Source organism: Macrobrachium nipponense, chromosome 12, assembly GCF_015104395.2.
Source record: "Macrobrachium nipponense isolate FS-2020 chromosome 12, ASM1510439v2, whole genome shotgun sequence".
Lineage (NCBI taxonomy): Eukaryota > Metazoa > Arthropoda > Malacostraca > Decapoda > Palaemonidae > Macrobrachium > Macrobrachium nipponense.
The window spans coordinates 18,192,488-18,199,835 of record NC_087205.1 but is presented as its reverse complement, the minus strand read 5'-3'; positions in this window follow the sequence as shown (position 1 = coordinate 18,199,835).

The following is a 7,348-nucleotide window of genomic DNA, read 5'->3' as shown; positions in this document are numbered from 1 at the left end:
TTAGAAAGTGCTGGGTGTGTGGTGTGGAATAGATATTGGAACGGAAGTCCAGTGAGAGAGAGAGAGAGAGAGAGAGAGAGAGAGAGAGAGAGAGAGGGTGTGTATACAGCAAAAACTGTCTTTTTCCAAGAAAGCTTACCGTATTCCCTCCATCTTGTAAAATATTTATAATAACACTTGCGGTTCCTCTGTTATTTTGTGGTCGGGTCAGTGCCATCGACGAGGAACGAAATGATCTAGAAGGGATGTATAATCATTTCATAATTTTTGTCACCCGTTGTGTTCGCCAGTTGACTGATGGTTATTTCCGTACCCAAAGAGGACATATTTCAGAGTTTTCGACTCGGGCAAAATAAATCGAGTGTTTTTACATCTTAAAATTGCGCTTGATATTGACTTCGGCCATTTTAGGCTATTGTGGTACCTTTTATGTCCCTTTGTTTTGTGGTCTTGTGTATGCGAATTTTACCGAAATATAGCCAGTACAGAACCATAAGAGCCTTTATTTTTCTTCCTATAATTCTTATTCAATTTGATCCATGATACAATGAATCTCTCATGTAATGAATCCCTCACGTCAGAGAGAAAATGTCAGTAGCACTCCATCTTATAATGAATCTTATACAAAGAAGGAAATGGCAAGCGTATCTACCTTGTAATGAATCATATATAAGAAAGAAAATGGGAAGCGTATCTACCTTGTAATGAATCATATATAAGAAAGAAAATGGGAAGCGTATCTACCTTGTAATGAATCATATATAAGAAAGAAAATGGGAAGCGTATTTACCTTGTAATGAATCTTATATAAGAGAGAAAATGGCAAGACTATCCACCTCGTAATGAACCTCACATAAAAGAGAAAACATGAAGAGCACCCATCGTGTAATGAATCTCACATAAAAGAGAAAACGTCAACCAGCCTCCATCTTGTAGTGAATAAGGGAGAAAATGTCAATAGTACCCATCTCGTGATGAATCTCATATAAGAGAGAAAATGTCAGAGAAAGTCCTTGGAATTTTCTCCGGTTAGAAAAAAATGTGAGAGGAATTATAAAAGCACGATAAATCGCTTTCCTTGTTGTAGAGCGAACTTGAAAGTGCATTTTCCAATTTGCATTTGTGACGAGTTTTTATCTTTTCACTTACTCTCTTGAATGAAGAACTTGTTGTAATTTCATAAAATGTGGGTTATACTGTATGTTGTAGTTATGGCAATGCCCCTGTTTGGTAATGGGTTCATTATATGGTGGTATATGGTATACGCATTTTTTTTTTTTTGTCTCTGGTGTCACGTATATCTATTTTCTTTCCTTGGTTTTTGCCTTTTCGCTGATATGTTTTACAATGTAATGATTGTTATCTTTCCTTTAGCAGTATTGATAAACTACAAGGTGTTTTGAACGTCTGTTTTAACGTTGAACAGAAACAACTGATCATATATGCCAGCGGTTCGGTATGTGCTTTGCTGTATATACTCAAGTTCACCTGCAAATAATAGAAGCATATTAATACTTGTGTTTGAGTGCGTTTAACCGGTATTCCTCTCAGTATACTTAAAGTACAGTTAATCGACTGTTGTAGGACTATATCATAGAATTCCCGTCGAAATTTTATTTTCACTAAGTCTGTTGAATATACTAAAAAAATAATAAACATCTGATTATAGGACTAGGAATCATTATTTTACTTAATTACAACAAAAAAGCCTTCCGCAAGGGACCCTTTTCCCGTAAAATGGTCTTAATGTTAATGAAATAAAAATTCGCTTTAAAGGAATTTGTCGAAGTGTTATCTAATTTAGAAGTCCTTTTGTCGATGAGCCAAAGCCATCCATAGTCAAGATGGATAGTACCGGCCACGCCAGGTGTTTCCCATTGAATTACCTATTAACTAACTATAAGGGTATTTCAATCCGACAGTCTTTCACCTTTAATGTTTTTATTTGTACTTTTTCCTGAGTACGTTACCTGTTGTATATATGAATGAACGTATAGATTCCATTGATGAATTCTTTAGAATTTTAGATATTTCTTCATCAGTAGATTAGTGCCAGCTGTATAACTGACATTCTTTAAAGTCGCGCCAGGTAGATTTTAATTCCATGTATCTCTCTATATAGGCATCCTGTATTAATGAAGGTTGATATCTGATTTTAAGATGAACCCTATTCATATGGAACAAGCCCACAGGGACCAGTGACTTGAAATTCAAGCCTCCAAAGAATATGGCGTTCATATGAAAGTAGTAATAGAAGGTTACATGAAATACAGGAGGACATCAGCTATTGGAAAAGAAAAAATAAAATAGTGAATTTATAAATAAATATATAAAAATGTATGTAAATTATTAAAATAAACTGAGAATTGCTTTGGGGTAGTAATGCGTCGCATGTTCGCTTAGACTTTTGAAGATCCATTTCTGACAACATCCTCAGGGAGGCTGTTCCATACTCATACAAGATACGCATACGCTCGCAGACTCCCATCACACACATTCCACACAAGTAAAAAAAAAAAAAAAAAAAAAAAAAAAAAAAGCAGCTTTTAAGCACCGAGGAATAGTCTTAGGATCCACGAGAAGGCATTTGCGAGGGAAGTCGTTCGCGCGATCGTGCCAGGTCAGGAGATCCCCGCCATGGTTTGCATGGCAAGTCTCTGACGACGAAGAGGAAGAGGAGGGCACAGTTCCCTTCCTTGCCCAAGTCAGGACACTTTGTAGTCGGGGAGGAGCTTTCACCTCGACGGTGGGCTCGTGTTCGTCGGGATGTGACTGTTTTCAACGAACAGTACATCGCTGTGGGAAGGATGACTTGCAGGACACAGTTAGATGTCCTTTTTTGAGAGAAGGGTTCTGGCGCTGGTGATCGGGATATCTCTCTCTCTCTCTCTCTCTCTCTCTCTCTCTCTCTCTCTCTGACGAAGAAACAACAAAAAGGGTGTTTCCTTAAAATCCAATATGCTCCTGTGGGCTCGAGGAGTAAATAACGTGCCTGAGTGTTAGTTGATGGTGTGGGTCACCTTTGAGGTTGATAGAGTGAAGCGATAGAAAATAAAAGGCGTTTTCTCCCAAGGGAGGCATTTATATTAAGAATTGTTTTTTAAAAGGGAGTGGGGCAGGTTGAGGCCTCTCCGAGGTAACCCTCATCTCCACTTGTAAAATTCTCTCTCTCTCTCTCTCTCTCTCTCTCTCTCTCTCTCTCTTTCTCCTCCTCCTCCTCCTCCTCCTCCTCCTCCTCCTCCTCCTCCTTTAGTGCCTCTCCCTGATGATTGTTTAGTTATTTGATTCTAAACTGTTATGTATGTATTCGAGATTTGCGGATGGTAAAAAGTTTTCCTCGTATTACTGTACTCTCTCTCTCTCTCTCTCTCTCTCTCTCTCAGAGCTTTAGTGAATTTCGTGTTTTATCATCAGTACGAGCTTGATGACGCGTGCTACGCTGCGCTCGAACCCGGCTCTGTCCGACAAGTCTCCTTTACCCTCCCTATCCCCTACCAATCCCGCCCCCACCCGGGGCAAACAAACAGGTTTGCAGGAGGATAGATACGTTACGTCTCCCGTACCTTCCCGATCCCCTACCTACCACGGGCGGACAAACAGGTTTGTAGGAGGAGAGAGTATGTGTTATTTATCCCCCTAGCTCCCGATCCCCTACTTACTCTGACCCCACCCGGGGCGGACAAACTACATATGATTTGATCCTAATCTGTAAGATATGTAATGGACATTTGGGTATGTTTGGGAATGGTAAGAAGTATTCTTTGTTGTACTGCACTCTCTCTCTCTCTCTCTCTCTCTCTCTCTCTCTCTCTCTCGCAAGTTAGGGGACAATTTGCATATAATTCAGTCAGGAATCCGGATGATGACGTGGGTCGGTGATGAGGACAAATCTAAGTATTTTTTGTTTGTTACTTGGCTTTGTTGATGCTTTTGTTGTTTAAGAACTTTTTTTAAGAAAACTATACGTATTTTTGTAGAAAATTGTATATCTATTTACCTGTACATTTATATATATATTGATTTTTTTAATTATATTTAGGTTAGCTGTTACCACTTTTTTAATACTTATTTGCACTGGCTTTGTGTCGCACACACCAACGCGCACACATGCACGTACGCACACAGCTACTTTTATATATTATATATATATATATATATATATATATATATATATATAACATGTGTGTGTGTGTATGTGTGTGTGTGTGTGTGTGTGTGTGTGTATCATTTGGTGGCTGAGATCACGAGGAACTTCGATAAAATATGTCGGAAATCTTATCTCAAGAAGATGCAAAAGCACGTGCTTCCTCCACGCGAATTCTCCCCAAATTAAATGTTATAAGACAACATAATATTCACTTCCTCCCGTCCTTCCCTTTCCAAGAACTGCGTTCGAGTCAGAACAAGGATGGCGTCGTAAGAGAGACGTCATTTTATTCATTCATTTCTTTTTATTGTTATCATTTTATTTCAGTCACGCAAGCGCATTACTTTTACTCTTAACCAGCTTGGAAGTCAGAGTTCGAAATGAGAAGTTTGCCCCGCTAGAAAGGATTTTTTTGTAATAGCCTCCACCCTTCTCTACTTGTTTAGAATACCCCCACCCCCTTCTTAACACTTGTAGAATGCCCACCCATCTTTCCTTGTACAGAATGTCGTCAGTCATCTTTCCACGTATAGAATACCCACCCATCTTTCCTTGTATAGAGTACTCTCAGTCCTCTTTCCACGTATAGGATACCCACACATCTTTCCTTCTATAGAATACCCTCAGCTTTCTTTCCACTTATAAGATACCCACTCATCTTTCATTGTGTAGAATACCCTCAGCTCTTTTTTTCACGTATGGAATGCCCACCCATCTTTTTTTGTATAGAATACCCACTCATCTTTCCTTATATGGAATACCCTCAGTCCTCTTTCCACGTATAGTATACCCACCCATCTTTCTTTGTATAGAATACCCTCAGCCTCCTTTCCACGTATAGTATACCCACCTATCTTTTCTTGTATAGAATACCCTCAGCCTTCTTTCCACGTATAGGATACCCACCTATCTTTCTTAGTATAGAATACCCTCAGCTTTCTTTCCATGTATAGAATACCCACTCATCTTTCCTTGTATAGAGTACCCTCAGCCTTCTTTTCACATATAGAATACCCATCCATCTTTCCTTGTAGAGAATACCCTCAGCCTTCTTATCTAGTATAGAATACCCACCCATCTTTCCTTGTACAGGATACCCTCCCTTCTTATCTAGTATAGAATACCCACCCATCTCCTTGTATAGGATACCCTCCCTTCTAATCTAGTATAGAATGCCCTCACCCGTCTTTCCTTGTGTAAAATACCAACCCATCTTTCCTTGTATAGAATAACCCTCCCCCATCCCTGCTTTCCTTGTATAGAATACCGAGCAAATTATGAGGATAGAAATGCGAAAGAATAGTAATCCCCGTCAGCAGAGGAGGACCGTGTGTCCACATTCTTGGAAAAGCGGGATGAGAACACCCAAGGCGGCAAGTTCACTTAATAAGAAAATGACCTCTTGAGAACGAGTTTAAACTTTTTTAAAACAGCTTTAACACATTTGAAGATGGCTTTCCGGCACTTGGGAAGCGAAGTGCATGGGTGCTCGTCTCTCTCTCTCTCTCTCTCTCTCTCTCTCTCTCTCTCTCTCTGTAGTAGTAATGAATAAATTGATTCACTGTCTTTGTTTCTGCATTAGTTGTATGACAGAGCTCTCTCTCTCTCTCTCTCTCTCTCTCTCTCTCTCTCTCTCTCTCTCTCTCTGTGTGTGTGTGTGTGTGTGTGTGTGTGTAGCAGTAATAAATAAATTGATTCACTGTCTTTGTTTCTGCATTAGTAGCATGACAGAGCTCTCTCTCTCTCTCTCTCTCTCTCTCTCTCTCTCTCTCTCTCCCTTTGTAGTGGGAAGAAATAAATGGATTCACTGACTTTTGTTTCTGTGTTAGTAGTATGACGGAGCGAAGCAGTATCTCTCTCTCTCTCTCTCTCTCTCTAGTAGGAATAAATAAATGGATTCACTGTCTTTGTTTCTGTGTTAGTAGTATGACTCTGTCTCTGTCATATCTCTCTCTCTCTCTCTCTCTCTCTCTCTCTCTCTCTCTCACTTTGTAGTGGGAAGAAATAAATGGATTCACTGACTTTTGTTTCTGTTAGTAGTATGATGGAGCGAAGCAGTATTCTCTCTCTCTCTCTCTCTCTCTCTCTCTCTCCTCTCTCTCTCTCTCTCTCGTAGGAATAAATAAATGGATTCACTGTCTTTGTTTCTGTGTTAGTAGTATGACAGAGCGAAACAGTATTTCTCTCTCTCTCTCTCGTAGAATATTATATGTTAAGTCCTTTTCGTTTTTTGTACTGTAATGCTATAGATATCCTTTATGTGCATGATGAATTGTTAAGATACTTTGTCATTGTTCATTATTTATTAATTATGAAACGTTATTCCGTGTAGATATATAAACGATACTTATTCTATGTGTATTGTCATTGTCTTTCGATGTCCATATTCTCGTTTTGATCCTTTGATTGTCTTTATTCTAATGGTATATACTCACAAAATTCTTTCCGTCATATGTGGACATTTTCTAGTTTTGAGTTTAGTGTCATTAATCGTGGGAGTTTCAGATACAATAATTATTAATCGTTATCCCGTCACTTGCTGTATGAAAATATAGTATCTTCTGAGGGGAAGTGTAAGATCGGTATTTGGTTTTTATTCATAAATATGTATATAGTTCCACAGAACAAGCAAAGAAGCCCAGATGAAGCTTGTGCATTAATGAGCTTCTCAAAATTCGAATGGCCACTCGTGAAGAAAAGGGACACAATATTTCAAAGAAATAGTGAATAGGAATAAAATTGGATATGTCTACGTTACAAGAGGACGGAGGTATAACAGTTTAATATATTTCAGACGAAGAAAGAGTAAAGCTTTGTCCGTATATTTTAACATTAAAAGATAGTTCATTTCCGTATGAATGAATTGATGAAACGGACTGATCAAAGCACTTATTTTTACACTTATGCAAGGAGATTCAAACTCTACCACTGTTGAAGCTTAAATATCTCTTTTAATCAAACCAGGTGTAAGAAAACAAGAGTCTAACACCTGAGATGGGCCAATAGGGGACGCAAATACCCGAATCAATTAGGCAGGACATTTCTGAAAGGAGGGAAGAAAAAAAATTAAAAAAGAATGACACCTCTGTCATCCTAAGTCGAAAGGGAATAGACAGAGGAAGATATTCGTGAGGTTAAAGAGAGGGAGTCGAGCTGGAGTGCCATTGAAGAATTTTAATTTGCTAATGGCCCCCGAACCTC